The sequence below is a fragment of the Bubalus kerabau genome, chromosome 7, assembly GCF_029407905.1.
Source record: "Bubalus kerabau isolate K-KA32 ecotype Philippines breed swamp buffalo chromosome 7, PCC_UOA_SB_1v2, whole genome shotgun sequence".
Taxonomy (NCBI): domain Eukaryota; kingdom Metazoa; phylum Chordata; class Mammalia; order Artiodactyla; family Bovidae; genus Bubalus; species Bubalus kerabau.
The window spans coordinates 50457131-50472835 of NC_073630.1; the positions used below are offsets into that span (position 1 = coordinate 50457131).

Below are 15705 nucleotides of genomic sequence, written 5' to 3' on the forward strand. Positions count from 1 at the left end.
AGGTTTTCTGTCAGAACAGTCTTCCTGTTGTTAACTGTGCCAAAAAAAAAAAAAAAGGTTTATATGAGCTTAGTTTTTAGTCTCTAATCATTCAGAAATTTAGGTTATTCATCTAGAGTGTCTTTCTGTAAAATTATGAAGTACAGAGGAAAATGATTCATCGTTATCTTTGTGCTTGATAATCAATAAAGTCTTTTATTTAATGGAGACTGCATACCATAGTGGAATTATTAATGAAAGTTCTAGGAATTAATACAGTTTATCTTTTAAACACTTTTGTAATCTGCCTCATTCTGTCTCACCTTATAAGCATAACCTTAGTTTAGACCTTGTGGCTTGGGATAATAAAATAACTTGTCTCTCTGCCTCTAACTGGTTGTCCTTACATCCACATACTGGAGCTACCTGAGTATTCTATTCCAAACAAATCTGACACCATTCCACCAGTGTCTCTATGAGTTTCTCATTGCTGTTGAGTTTCGCTAAACTTTTGAAGTTGTGGTGTAACTAGAGTGGTTTCTTGAATATTTAATTTCCATGAAGTCTTGCTATCTCTGATGGTTTTACATGTCCCCCCCCACATATTTAAATTTTTGTTAAATATTTTAATGTATATATTTCTTTTCATGTTTTAAGTACTATTTACTTATTTACTTAATCACTTACTGGTAGTATTTATTAAAATACTTGATACAGGTTAATGTTAGTTGAGACAGGGGTATAAAATTATGAAAAGATAGAAAATAGGACACATAGCTGATAGTAAATAAGAAAGTGGCACAGATCTCTGGCAACCATCTTCATAGTTCTTAAAGGCCAAATTTAGCTGAGGATTGCCAACCCTGCTAAGAATAATAAGAGACATTTTGAATGTTTGGAGAAAAATCCCACTCCAGTGTTCTTGCCTGGAGAATCCCAGGGATGGGGGAGCCTGGTGGGCTGCCGTGTATGGGGTCACACAGAGTCAGACATGACTGAAGCGACTTAGCAGCAGCAGCAGATTATTTCTGACCTTGTAATCAAAATGGATGACACTAGAGAGTCAAACTCTTCACCACCCGTTTGACTCTCTCTTTTGTTAGTAAAGTAATTTGATTGAAAACGGTAGATCCAAGTTATTTTGAGAGAATAGGATGGGAAAGGAACTAACTGTTCTCAGTGGCCGGGATATTTTCATTCTAGGGTCTAAAAACAACTTTAATAATCCTGTTGTCATGATCTCTGAGCAGTCTGAGAGACCAGAAATAGTATGTGAAAGCTGACGGGGTTTTTTTGAGGTATAATTGACGTATAATAAATGGTTTCTATTAAAAGTGTACAGTTGGCAAAGTGTTAGTATATGTATATATACTTTGCCACAGTTAGAATATGTATATAAATCTTTGCCACAGTCAAGATAATTTACATAGCCATCAGCCCCCCAAATTTCCTTTGCCCTATGGAAGAGAAGACAGAAAAAGCAGTCCATGAGGAGGAGAATGACAATACCATGTTGTCCTGAAATCTGGAAAAAGAAGAGACTGATCAGCTGTGGCAGATACTTACTGATAGGCCAAGTAATATGAGAACTGAGAATTGACTACTGAATTTAATAATGTGGAGATCACTGGTGATTTTGACCAGGACTGTTTAGCTGAAGTGGTAAGAGCACAAACCTGACTGGAATGTATTTTAAAACATTTTATAAATTCAATTTTTTAAAGGTTACTTTCCATTTTCAGTTATTACAAAATGTTAGCTATGTTTCCTCTGTTGCACAGTATTGGGTTGGCCAAAAAGTTTGTTTGGGGTTTTCATTACATCTTACGGAAAAACCTGAATGAACTTATTGGCCAACTCAATACATGCTTGATCCTGTCTTATACCCAGTAGTTTGAACCTCCCATTTCTCCACCCATATATTGCCCCTCTCCCCCAAGCACAGTTTGCTTTCTATATCTGTGAGTCTGCTTCCTTTTTATTTTTCATTCTATTCACTAGTTGTATTTTTTAGATTCCTCACGTAAGTAGTATCTTATAGTATTTGTCTTTTTCTTTCTGACTTATTTCACTCAGTATAATACCCTTCAAGTGTATCCAAATTGCTGCAAAACTTCATTCTTTTTTATAGCTAAGTAGTATTCCATTGTATTTATATACCATATCTTTTGTTGGTGGACCCTCGGGTTGCTTCCATTACATATATTGGCAATTATAAGTAATGCTGCTTTGAACATTGAGGTGCGTATATCTTTTTGAATTAGTATTCTGATTTTTTTTTTTTTTGTCTTTTTCAGGGAGATATATACCCAGGAGCAAAATTGCTGGGTCAAATGATAGTTCTGTTTTTAATTTTTTTAGAAACCTCCCTACTGTTTTCCATACTGGCTGCACCAGTTTACATTCCCGCCAACAGTGTATGAGGGTTCTTTTTTCTCCACATATTCTCCAATGTTTGTTATTTGTGTTCTTATTGATGATAGCCATTCTGATAGTTATGAGGTGATAATCTCATTGTGTATTTGATTTGCATTTCTCTGGTGATTACTGATGGTGAACATTTTTTCATGTACCTACCTGTTGGCCGTCTACATTTCCTCTTTGGAAAAGATGTTTGTTTTCTTCTGTACATTTTTAAATTGTTTGTTTTTGATGTTGGGCCATATGAGCTTTTTATATATGTTGGATATTAATCCCTTATTGGTCATATCATTCGCAAATACTTTGTCCGATTTGGTAGATTGTCTGTTGAGGGTTTCCTTTGCTATGCAAAGGCTTTTAAGTTTAATTAGGTCTCATTTGTTTATTTTTGCATTTATTTCCTTTACTTTATGGAGACAGATCCAAAAAAATGTTGCTGTGATATATGTCAAAGAGTGTTCCACCTATGTTTTCCTCTAAGAGTTTTATAGTATCTGTATCTGGTCTTATGTTTCGGTCTTTAATCCATTTGAGTGTACTTTTGTATATGGATTGGTGAATGTTCTGATTCCTTTCTTTCAGATATAGCTGTCCAGTTTTGCTAGTATCACTTATCTGAGAGACTGTCTTCTCCATTGTATATTCTTGCTTCCTTTGTTGGAGATCAGTTGACCATAAGTGTGTGGGTGTATTTCTGGACTCTGTGTTTTGTTTCGTTGATCTGTATGTGTTTTTGTGCTAGTACCATATGCTGTTTTGATTACTGTAGTTTTGTAATATAGTCTGAAGTCAGGAAACTTGACTCTTCCAGTTTTGTTCTTTCTCCTGGTTGTTTTGGTTGGAGTGTATTTTAACAGAAAGGGAGGAGAGAAATTAGAGATGGTATATTAACAGTGTTTTCAAGGAGATTTTCTGAAAGAGGAGTAGTGAAGTGAAATTAAAAGAAAAATATTTTGCCTATTTTTTTTTAAGAATGAGAGAAAAGGATGTTTATATTCTGATGCTAGTGATCTGCTGAGAACAAAATGTTAAAATGTTAAGGATGAATACTTGGAGTAGTGCTATTGAGGAGTTCATTGAGGTGAGATTTAGTTCACAAGGGTAGAGATTAACATTATATAGAAAGTTGGATAATTCATCTGTGTCAGTAGATCAGAGGCACAGTATGAGGTGCAGACACTGGGAGGTTGATTGGTCATGAGAGTTTATGGAAAATCTCTTTTAATTGCTTCATTAAAATTTTTTTTTTTCAGTGAAGCATGAGAAGCAGAGTCATTGCCATAAATAAGGATGAGGATAAGACATTAAGAGTTGAGGATCAGGAAGGTGTGAAATAAACTGGGAGAGTGAATAGACCAGATAGTTACAGTATGATTACCTGACAACATTAGGGTGCCATTGAAGTCTGTGGTTATGAATTTCAGGCATCATGATCAGCCTTGTTTAGATGCATGGGTATAGAGGTACAGTAGGTGGAGAATTAGATTTTTATCAAGGTTGTGGCCTGGCTAACCAAGTGAGATAATAGAGAAGGAGGTGAGGGTGTTTACAGAGGGGTGATTATCGTGGGTGGCCATGGATTTAACAGAAGGAGACAGAAGACATTAAAGATGAGGGACAGTAATCCATGCAACAGATAGTGACCCTGAATAGGGCAGAGTCTACATAATGTTTCAGAGGGAGAACCAGCAGGTTTCTTGAGGTCAGATGTGATGTGTATGAGTGTCGTCAAGAATGACTTTAGAGTTTTTGACCCTTAGCACTTGTTAAGAGTGAAGTTGCTGTCAGCTCAAGTGCTCAGTTTGGTATCACATTTGGTGGTTTGGTCATACTTTGTTGATATGATTATTCCATATAAAAGAGAAAGTTTTCTAGTGTAATTAAAAGTTAGGCAAATATAAATATAAGCCAGTCTACCCCATGACCACTCATTAACTTTCTGTATTGATTCACTCATTCAGTATATACTTACTGAGTGCTTGTTATGTTTCAGGTGATGAGAATATTGCACAAAATATTCTTTTTGGGTATTTTTAAAACTGAGAAGTCTTTTTCTTTTGACAGATTGTGGGATATAGGGGAAAAATTAAGTTCTTTGGATTTGGACAGATCTAGGTTGAATTTCAGCAAAATGATTAAAACTTTTGACCTAGGAGTAAATTATTTTACATATGAGAGTCTTGGCTAATTCATCGTGAGAAGCTCTAGTGTGTTTCCAACTTGGTAGGGTTGTTGAGAGAAGTAGAATTAGCCAAGCAAAGCAACTGGCATGTAAGTTATCCAACAAACTCTCTATTCCTTCTTTATCTTCTCTTTTTATATTTTAGGGTGTATTTGGTTTTGGGATCAGGCAAAAGATATTCAGAGTTAAGTCTAATTAAAAACTAATGCTTTTGCTGTCTGTTAAGGTAATAGCAGTATAATAGGAAGAGTACACTTAGATTGCAAGAGACTTGGCATTGAATTCCTGCTGTGCTGTTTACTTTCAACGGGCACTTTACCTTTCTGGATAATAATAAAAGGTATCTATTGCATGTTGTTTGTTGAGTTCTAAGTATGTGCCAACATTGTGCTAGATGTTATACATAGATATCTCATTTAATCCTAACAACAATCTTGTAAATATACTGTTATTCCCATTTTATAGATGAAGTAGTTAAGGCAAAGAAGTTAAATGACTTTCCTGAGGTTGTATAAGTGACAGAATGAGAATGAATTGAAAGTTCTTTTTTCCCCTATAGAAATGCTCAACCTTTCTCATCAGTAAAATTGGGATACTGTTTTTTTCTTATTGTTGTTGATTTCTTGTGCTGAGAAAGAAGTGAAACAGTGTCATGCTCTTTGCAGTACCAGTAATGTTCTTTATTTCCCAAAGTGTTGATATAGACAGAATGGTTTTAATAGTCTTTGTTTTCTACTTGTTTTGCTCATAGCTTTTTAAAAAATTGTAAAATATATATTACATCAAATTTATCATTTTAACCATTTTAAGAATATGAATTAGTGGCATAAAGTACATGCACAATGTTCTGGTTGTAATTTTGAATTACCATTTTCTTCCTTCAAAACAAACGAAAATAAGCAAAGCTATTCCATTGCTCTGTGCACATAATATTGCTAATCGTCATTAGTGTTCATAGCATCCTGGGAAACCAGTAGTCAGTAAATAAGTGTATACATGCACCTATTTACTTCTGTTTTTTTCCACCTAGTCAGCAGTATTTTCCTGCATATGACAGATACAACAATGTCATGTACAGATATAGTATTGCTTTCTAGGAGGTTATAGTATAAAATACAATTGGAAAAATTAGGCAGCTGTCAGTGAATCTAGAGATAAATACAGCTGCATAAATACTCCTGCTCATTTATTAATATTTATTAATATTAATATTTTAAAATTGATTATTAAAATCAAAGGAACATATTGGTTAACTATGAATATAAGTGTAGATATTTTTGGATTGAGGAATGTTTGGTAAATGAATTGCATATTAAGAGTTTTGAGGCAGAGGGGATTACCTTCTGTCTCCTACGTTTGAGAAGATTAGTGGGAACTTCTTGAGGTGACAAGGACAATATGTTTTGTGTGGGCGGGGGAATAAGTGGGAGTAAAATAATCAGAGATGGTAAGTTGAAAGATGTCCCTGGAAAGTGAAAAGGGACCTAAGTAACTGAGTTTGTATCCAATAGTCTGTTTAAAACATTTGGAAGGTATTTTTGGACTTAGCAGTTTTTAAGGGAAATTTTTAGCTAACAGATTGGGGAAAGTTTTTTCTCTTTTCAAGAGTCAGAGTACTTCTTTGTCAACAAAGTCAGTCATTCAGAGCTCCAGTCATCAGTCAGAAGAGATTTCAAAGAACAGGCCCTTTATTTTTTGTTCAGTATAACACTTAAGCCATAATTTGATAATATCAATGGATGTTTCTCAAAAAAATAAATTAATCCTCCTATATGGCAGGTTTTGGTGATATGCTTGACACTGGGAAAATAAGGGAAAATAGACTCTGCCTTAAAGAGGATATCAAAAAAGAAAGAAGGCATTATTCTCTTTCTTTTTGAATTTGAATCAGATTGTTGGTTTATTGGAAAATGACACTGAATGGTAATCTCTGAAGATTTTAGAGAAAATGTCTCAAAATACTCTGATTAAAGTATTTGATTTGATAAGTGGCTTGAACCATTAATGAAAGTACTAAGTATGAACAATAGTTGTTTAAAATTTTTCTCTCAGTGGTAGTAATTAAGAAAATCCTAATCATGAGACTCATAAACAGTCGCCAGTGTGGTAAGTCAAGTTCTTGGCAATATATGATGTTACACATTGTTAATGGGCTTCAGTCATTGGTTTGTGATTAAAAGTCAGCTGGCTCTCCTTCTTAGTTGTTATGAAATTGCTGACCTTCAAGGTTTTGTAGGAGGGAAACTAGCTTTAAAGACTGGATTTGCTTTTTCAGGTTCATTTATTTCTTAAGTTCTTATTTTTCTTACATTTCTGAACTGTACCCCTACCTGTATCAATTGACTGGGACAAAAAAATGAAGAATATGGCATAAACATTGGTTTCTAGTAAAGGCTTAATGCAATCACTTTTGATGCATTTTGTAACTATGTTGTTTGGTTACACTCAGCCAAATAGAAGTGTACCTTTGTTTTACCTAGACTTGTAGTTCAGAAATGTCAGTCATAGTTGCCTCCTTTCTCTGACTACATTTCAGTTGTCACTTCAGTCTGACCTTTTCCATCCGACCAACTGCTGTGATGGTGGTTTATGTTCTGTTACTTCCTGCCTGCAGTTGGAATAGGCATTCAGTGGTGACAAGCATGTTAACTGAGACTGTAGTTTTCCTCTGTAGATTAAAATGAAACTGACTATATAGGAAAGCATTTTTTTAAACTTGAAAGCACTATACAAAATATAAACTGTGACTTATCTCTGTTATAGTTACCAACAAGTCACAGTTCAGTTCAGTCGCTCAGTCGTGTGACTCTTTGTGACCCCGTGGACTGCAGTACGCCAGGCCTCCCTGTGCATCACCCGAGTTTACTCAAACTCATGTCCATTGAGTTGCTGATATGATATGATATGATATGAGGTAGTCATCCAACTACCTCATCCTCTGTCGTCCCCTTCTCCCACCTTCAATCTTTCCCAGCTACTTAAAACTTTATCAGTAGTTTCTTGAATATTCTATTAAAATTTATTTTAATTCTTGGTTCCTTGTCATTCACTAACTAATAGCTCCAGGCCACCAGATTCACATCCTACTGCTTCTCCGCTTGCTAGTGTTTCCTTCCTCCTCTTAGGGAGGAGTGTTGTCTAGCAGAGGACAGTTCCTTGTACTGTGGGACTGACCTCCCTGCCCCACTCTTGTGAAGGCCAGAGGCAGCATCTGGGAGAGGTGAACAGGGAGGAGCACTGAGTAGCACTCTCTGCTGAGAGCCAGTCTGCCAGCAGACTGCTCTTTGTGGGTCCCAGATCTTATCTTACTTCCTCTTTGGGTTTGTTGTTTTCTCTTTTTTCAAAACCCTGCTTATTAAAATCCAATTTCTTTTTCATAATACCACCAAAAATGCAATTGCTTGCATGTAAAAACAGTCAGGCATAATTATTTATTAGGAGTGCTGATCCCTTGGAGGAAGGCATGGCAACCTACTCCAGTATTCTTGCCTGAAGAATTCCATGGACACAGGAGTCTGGTGGGCTACAGTCCATAGGATCGCAAAGAGTCAGACACAACTGAAGCAACTGAGCATGCACACACTGTATAATAATAATATACATACATCATAACATATATAATAATAGTAATGTATAGTAATCAATAAAATGGGGCTTCTCTGGTGGCTTAGTGCTAAGGAGTCTGCCTGCCAGTGCAGGGGGCGTGGGTTTGATCCCTAAGTTGGGAATATCCCCTGGAGAAGGAAATGGCAACCCTCTCCAGTATTCTTGCCTGGGAAATCCCATGGACAGAGGAGCCTGGTGGGCTACAATCCATGGAGTTGCAAAGAGTTGGACATGACTGAGTGACTAAAACAACAATCAGTAAAAACAAGCTTAGGCCTTGCCTTCATGAAATTTTATCTTTACTGCTCAAGTTTTAGAGCCTTGAATCTTAAATATTTTAAAGTTCTCTTTCCATTTTTTTATAATGTGTTATATATTTTGTTCATTAAGTATTTATACAGCTGTCTTTGACAGTGGATAGATAAGATTTCATACTTCAGGCTCTTGGAGGCTACTGATTAGTTTTCATGAAAGGAGGAGTAATATTAATAGATTTCAACTAACTGCTTAGACTAACGTCAGTGTCGTAAAGAGGTAAGGGATTTTTATTATCATTTTCTACATCTTAGTTTTCTAAGCAGCCAGGTAATTTCGTGAAAAGTTTTTCTCTTCCAAACATTTGTATTGGAAACCAGTTAGGTAAATAATTCAGTGAACACATTTTTTGAGTGCTGACTGTGTGCCAGGCCCTGTTCTAGGCACTCAAGGAAGAGCAGTGCCTATAATCTCATGATTGCATTATAGTGGAGGAGTGGAAAGTAAGAAAATAAATACATAATATATGCACTGTGATTAAGTGCTGTGAAGAAAAACATAGCAAATAGAAAAAGCGAGGAATATTTTAGATGAGGAAAGAAGATGACCTCTGAGGAGAAACATTTGTGCTGGAATGAAAAGAGTTACCCACAATGGGTGTACTTGGGAAAAAGAGCTTTGCATGTTGGGGAAACTGCAAATAGGGGGTTTCAGTGAGTAATCTATTAATATTTTTTCCCCTTTTTGGCACTTTATAGTAATCTGTAGATCCCTCCATAATCTGGCCTTCATTGATACTGTCAGTCTTATCTCTTAATTATCTTGTCAAATGGTAATAATAGTGCCTATTTTATAGGCAAAGTGAAATGTATAATATATAACAGATTTATGTGATGTGTAATAGATACTCCATAATTGCTAGCTATTGTCATCATTAGTTTGTTAGTATAATAACTATTAGCAGCTTATGTTCTTGCCTATTGATGTCTTCCTAGAGAACACTTGCTCATCTTTCAAGATTCAGTGTGAATATAACTTTCTTCTCAAATCTTTTTCTTGCTGTACAGGACTACGTTCTAAGTTTTGCTACCATTATGTATTTATTACATGTCTGTCATTGCATTTGCCATGTTTAACTTGGTTTTTACCCTTTATGTACCTGGCTTCTAACCTGAAGCCTGGCATTCTACATTTTTCCAGGTAAATAACTTAACTTCAGAAGTTTATTTGGCTTCTGATATTTATATATGTTTAAGCTTTCAGTTCTTCCCTGGTGGCTCAAATGGTAAAGAATCTGCCTGCAATGTGGGAGACCCGGGTTCGATCCCTGGGTCAAACAGATCCTCTGGAGAATGGAATGGCAACCAACTCTAGTGTTCTTGCCTGGAGAGTTCTGTGGACAGAGGAGCCTGGTTAGCCACAGTCCATGGGATAGCAGAGTCAGACACGACTGAGCAACTAACACTTTCATTTTCAAACTTTTAATATATGTCTATCACTGTGGTAATATAGTAAAGGTTTGTTCAAGGGGAGTGTGAGTTAAAGGTATGTTATTATCAAAAGGAGAAAGCTAAGAAGTGTAGGTCTGTATTTTAGATTGTGTCTGTCATTCATGAGGTGTCTAATGATCCTCTTCCATGGGACACAATTGTGTTTCTTGGTTTTCTCTGCTTCTCAGCCAGGTTTGGGCGTGATCTATGATAGCGATTCCTTATTCTTCTCTGACACGGGAAACACTGATGTATTTATATTCATTGTACTGACACTCAAACATGAATTTGAGTCTTGAAGACTGGTGTGAATCCCAAGTCTGTCATTTCTAGGGGTGTAATCTTTAGCAGGTTACTCATAAGTCTCATTTCCTCATCTGAAAAAGGAATATGTTCTTCACACAATGTTGTAGGGATTATATTACGTACATAAAATAGCTTTGGCTTCTAGAATATATTAGATGCTTCTTATTAGGTAAAATCATTTTAATTCATTAGTTATTTCTGCAGAATCAGACTGAGCTTTTGTTTGGGTAAAGGAAAGCAAGATAGAACTTAACAATGGTGTTGATTGCTGACTTTGGTTGGTTAAATCTTTCTCTGTTTCAGCTGATTTCTTTTTTATTTTTTTCTCACTGGAATGTGCTGCTCTTGATCCAGAGAAGAGAAAGGAATGCTCAGCATAATGCTGAAAAGATACATTGCTTCATGTTGCTTTTAACAGAAGATGAGGGCACTGAAAGCTTCCCAGGTGGCGCTGGTGTTTAAGAAACTGCCTGCCAATGCTGGAGACAGACACGGGTTCATTTTCTGGGTCGAGAAGATCCCATGGAGAAGGAAATGGCAACCCACTCCAGTGTTCTTGCCTGGAGAATCCCATGGACAGAGAATCCTGGCAGCCTACAGTCCATAGGGTTGCAAAGAGTCGGACATGACTGAAGCGACTTAGCGTACACACACACACACACACGAGGGCACTAAGGGGAGGAAATTTATTTTCAGTGGGTGTCTGCACCAAGCACAGGGCCTTCCAGGGACAGGCACTCCTTATCATGTGTAAATGAACAGGTGATTTTTGTTTAAGTGAGAAACTGGTTATAGAGTACATGGTGCATTTTGGGTAGCTAAGGTAGATGTCTGTATGATGTTGGCAAAGGATACAGATTTTGGTATTTTAGCAGTTGTCTTTGAAATTTGTCTATTAATCCTGATTCATTAACTGGATAGTTCTTTTATATCAGTTTGTATATTTTAAAAGAAATTTAGATCACCTACTTTGAGTTAAAATGGTCAGTTGTGCTGAATTAACCTAGAAGGAAAAACAACTGAAAAAAAAAATGAAAAAGACGTTGGAACAGGTTCAGTTCAGTTCAGTCACTTAGTCCTGTCCGACTCTTTGCGACCCTATGAACCGCAGCACGGCAGGCCTCCCTGTCCATCACCAACTCCCAGAGTTCACCCAAACCCATGTCCACTGAGTCAGTGATGCCATCAAACCATCTCATCCTCTGTCGTCCCCTTCTCCTCCTGCCCTCAATCTTTCCCAGCATCAGGGTCTTTTCAAAATTAGTCAGCTCTTCGCATCAGGTGGCCCAAGTATTGGAGTTTCAGTTTCAACATCAGTCCTTCCAATGAACACCCAGCACTGATCTCCTTTAGGATGGACTGGTTGGATCTCCTTGCAGCCAAGGGACTCTCAAGAGTCTTCTCCAATACCACAGTTCAAAAGCATCAATTCTTCAGTGCTCAGCTTTCTTTATAGTCCAACTCTCACATCCTTACATAACTACTGGAAAAACCATAGCCTTGACTAGATGGACCTTTGTTGACAAAGGAATGTCTCTGCTTTTTAATATGCTGTCTAGGTTGGTCATAACTTTCCTTCCAAGGAGTAAGCGTCTTTTAATTTTGGCTGCAATCACCATATGCAGTGACTTTGGAGCCCCAAAAAATAAAGTCAGCCAAGAGGCTCTTTAGTTCTTCTTTCTGCCGTAAGGGTGGTGTCATCTGCATATCTGAGGTTATTGATGTTTCTCCCGGCAATCTTGATTCCAGCTTGTGCCTCTTCCAGCCCAGCATTTCTCATGATGTGCTCTGCGTATAAGTTAAATAAGCAGGGTAACAATATACAGCCTTGACGTACTCCTTTTCCTATTTCGACCTAGTGTATTGTTCCATGTCCAGTTCTAACTGTTACTTCCTGACCTGCATACAGATTTCTCAAGAGGCAGGTCAGGTGGTCTGGTATTCCCATCTCTTGAAGAATTTTCCACAGTTTATTGTGATCCACACAGTCAAAGGCTTTGGCATAGTTAATTAAGTAGAAATAGATGTTTTTCAGAACAGGTAATGGAATTCAGAATTCACAACTCATCTAAGTTAGAATTCAAAGGCCGTAAGACACTGTACCAAACGGAAACAGAATTTCATGTGGAAAATGGATCACTCTTGCCGTATCCTCAGCTCCTGTCTTTCCTTTCTTTCTGCTGTTCCATCATGGCAAAACACCAAACCTTAGCACAGTCTTTGTCCTTTACCTTCCCATTCCTTGGGAGCATGGGCTCTTGAGTGCTGCCAGGATTCCTGCAGCACTTCCTGATGATTGTGCCTCCCAGTCTTGTCTCCATTTGTCTTCCACTGTCACCAGATTGATCTCTCTATATGAATCTGATTTTGTTGGTCTTCTCCTTGAAATCCCTAGTGGGCTTCTCATAGTTTTCAGAGTAAAAAATCCAAATTCTTTAGTATGGAAAAACTACTTTTAGAGTTTTTATCCCTTCTTACCAATCTCCTATTTGATCTCTTGTTTATTGATTTTCCCCCTCTGATTGTAATTTGTGCTAGTCATATCAACCAGTTGCATTTCTGTGAGTGTTTCGTGTTCTTTTCATGACACTGAATGTATGATGCATGTATTTTTCTCCTTCCCAAGGTCATCAATACAGTTCTTTAAAACTCCCTGTTTACTTCTAGAAAAGTTCTGCCTCTTCTTTCCCAGTCTGGATTAGGTGCCATCCCTCCATGCTCTCACAGCAGTCTACAGTTAATGTTCTCAGTGCCAACAGCATGCCTTTTTCCCTAGACTGCGAGCTTTTTCAGGTACAGGATACTCTTATTATCTCTTTAATGCTGGCCAGTGGTTTGCACAGTACAGAAGACTAGAACTTTGTGATTTAGTTAATGTATGAAATAGCAGAATTTACAGAGGTCCAGAATGTGTCCAGCTAAGTTGTGGGTATTATGAGCATGTGAGAAATGGAAGAACATGGCCCCTGCCCTTTTCATAAGCTTAGTCATATGGACAAAATCACATTAAGCAATTAGAGGTTAAAGTGAAAGTCGCTCAGTCGTGTCCGACTATCTGTGACCCCATGGACTGTACAGTCCATGGAATTCTCCAGGCCAGAATACTGGAGTGCGTAGCCTTTCCCTTCTCCAGGGGATCTTCCCAACTCAGAGATCAAACCCAGGTCTCCTGCATTGCAGGCGGATTCTTTACCAGCTGAGCCACAAGGGGAGCCCAAGAATACTGGAGTAGGTAACCTATCCCTTCTCCAGCAGATCTTCCTGACCCAGGAATCGAACCGGGGTCTCCTGCATTGCAGGCAGATTTCTTTACCAACTGAGCTATCAGGGAAGCCAAAAGCAGGACCTGTTGTACCAGAAGTGGGTTCAAACTCATGAGGATATAAATCCATTGGATCTTAAGTCTAACGCCTTAACCACTCGGCCATTCTGGTACAACATTAAAGAATGATTTGAGAATAAAGATACAGTTGAGAATTTCAAATTCCTTGACATTTCATTATCTGCTTTGTTCTGTTGTTCCTTAATACTTACCACTCCTGACATGCTATTCCAGAGAAGGTACTGGCGACCCAGTCGAGTACTCTTGCCTGGAAAATCCCAGGGACAGGGGAGCCTGGTGGGCTGCTGTCTATGGGGTCACACAGAGTCGGACACGACTGAAGTGACTTAGCAGCAGCAGTAGCAGCTACTAGTAAAAGTTGAGGTTGTTTCTAATATTTTGTTACTAAAAACAACATGCTATTCATTTTGCTTATTTATCTTGTTGTGCTCATCTCCTCCATTAGAATGTAAGTTTTGTGAGAAATTTTTCTCTCTATTGTTCACTGCTATTTCCAATGCCTGACATATGGTAGTGCTCAGTAGATATTTGTTGAATGGATTGAATGGCGTTCAGAGAAAGAAGTACTCAGAAGTTGGTTTTTATGAAATACGTCATGAAGAAGTTACATTCAGAGGTAGATTCTGATAGTGTTTTATTAATTTAAGTTAAAAAAATACAATTTTGTTTACATATGAGTTTTTTTCCAGATTCTAGGACTTCCTCCTTTTCTCTGCTTTTGAACATTTCTACCGTCCTCACTGTTGACTTTGCTTAGAGAGTTTAACAACAAAGCCTATTTAATCAGAGTGAGTGATGCTGAACCTTTCCTTATGTGCTAGTTACAATAAACTTTAACTTCACATGCTTATTTGCAAAATAAAATATGTATAAAAATATGTCTGAGAGGCAATAACACATTTTACACATAATCTTCTTTATGCCATATGTGGTGGTGATACCTGAGAGCTTATATTTTATTTTGCATCCATTCAGGAAAAGTTGGGGCATCTCAGGGTTCTGGATTGTTTTGTGAATTAGGGATTATAATTGACCATTATTTTTATAAGTTCTTAGATTTTTAGCAAATGTTAATCAAAGTTTTAAATATTTACACATTTATGTCAGATAACTTATAATTTCATTTTTTTATTTTTATAGGCTTTTCTGTTTCCTTCCTTTTCAAGACTAAAGGAATGAAAATTAGGTTTTGATTTAAAACTGTTAAAAATGTTAAATTGCCAAAATGGTCTGTAAGTAGAACATGTAGGTAATAGAGGCTTAAATTATTTTGTTTTGTTTTTAAAGGAAGTTATTAGTTGATCTCCACAACTGACTTCTTGTTTTTTTTCCTCAGTGCAGAATTAGATACTCTTAGGCCATTATAGTGAAAGTGAAGTCGCTCAGTTTAACTTTTCACTTTCATGCATTGGAGAAGGAAATGGCAACCCACTCCAGTGTTCTTGCCTGGAGAATCCCAGGGACGGTGGAGCCTGTTGGGCTGCCGTCTATGGGGTCACACAGAGTCAGACACGACTGAAGTGACTTAGCAGCAGCGAGCCATTATAACTGCAATCAGTTCAGTTCAGTTCAGTCACTCAGTCGTGTCCGACTCTTTGCAACCCCATGAATCACAGCACGCCAGGGCTCCCTGTCCATTATGAACTCCCGGAGTCCACTCAAACTCATGTCCATCGAATTGGTGATGCCATCCAGCCATGTCATCCTCTGTCTCCCCTTCTCCTCCTGTCCCCAACCCCTCCCAGCATCAGGGTCTTTTCCAGTGAGTCAACTCTTTGCATGAGGTGGCCAAAATATTGGAGTTTCAGCTTCAGCTACAGTCCCTCCAGTGAACACCCAGGACTGATCTCCTTTAGGATGGACTGGTTGGAATAGAGCTTAGTAAATATCTAGTCTACTTGCTTTATTTTAGAGGAGATGTAACTGAGACAAAAGGACAAGTGATTTGTCCACAGTCAGTTAATTTGTAATAAGACCAGATGATAAACTAGGTTTTTAACTATTGTTGATAACCATTTTAAACTGTTGTTGTTGTTCAGTCACCAAGTCATGCCTGACTTTCTGCAATCTCATGGACTGCAGCACACCAGGCTCTTCTTTCCTTCACTGTCTCCCAGAGTTTG

At 37.6% G+C, this 15705-nt stretch overlaps 1 protein-coding gene across 7 annotated transcripts in view; it reads left to right on the forward strand.

Moving 5' to 3' along the window:
* Window positions 1–15705, forward strand: part of STIM2 (stromal interaction molecule 2) — a 188674-nt gene that overhangs the window by 59563 nt on the left and 113406 nt on the right. The window contains exon 1 of one of the 7 annotated variants that reach the window (XM_055588210.1): window positions 4903–4922. The exons of the other annotated variants lie outside the window; for them this stretch is intronic. The gene's annotated coding sequence lies outside the window, so the exon portion shown is untranslated. Of the gene's footprint in view, window positions 1–4902; window positions 4923–15705 lie in introns of those variants that run through there. 7 annotated transcript variants of the gene reach the window in all.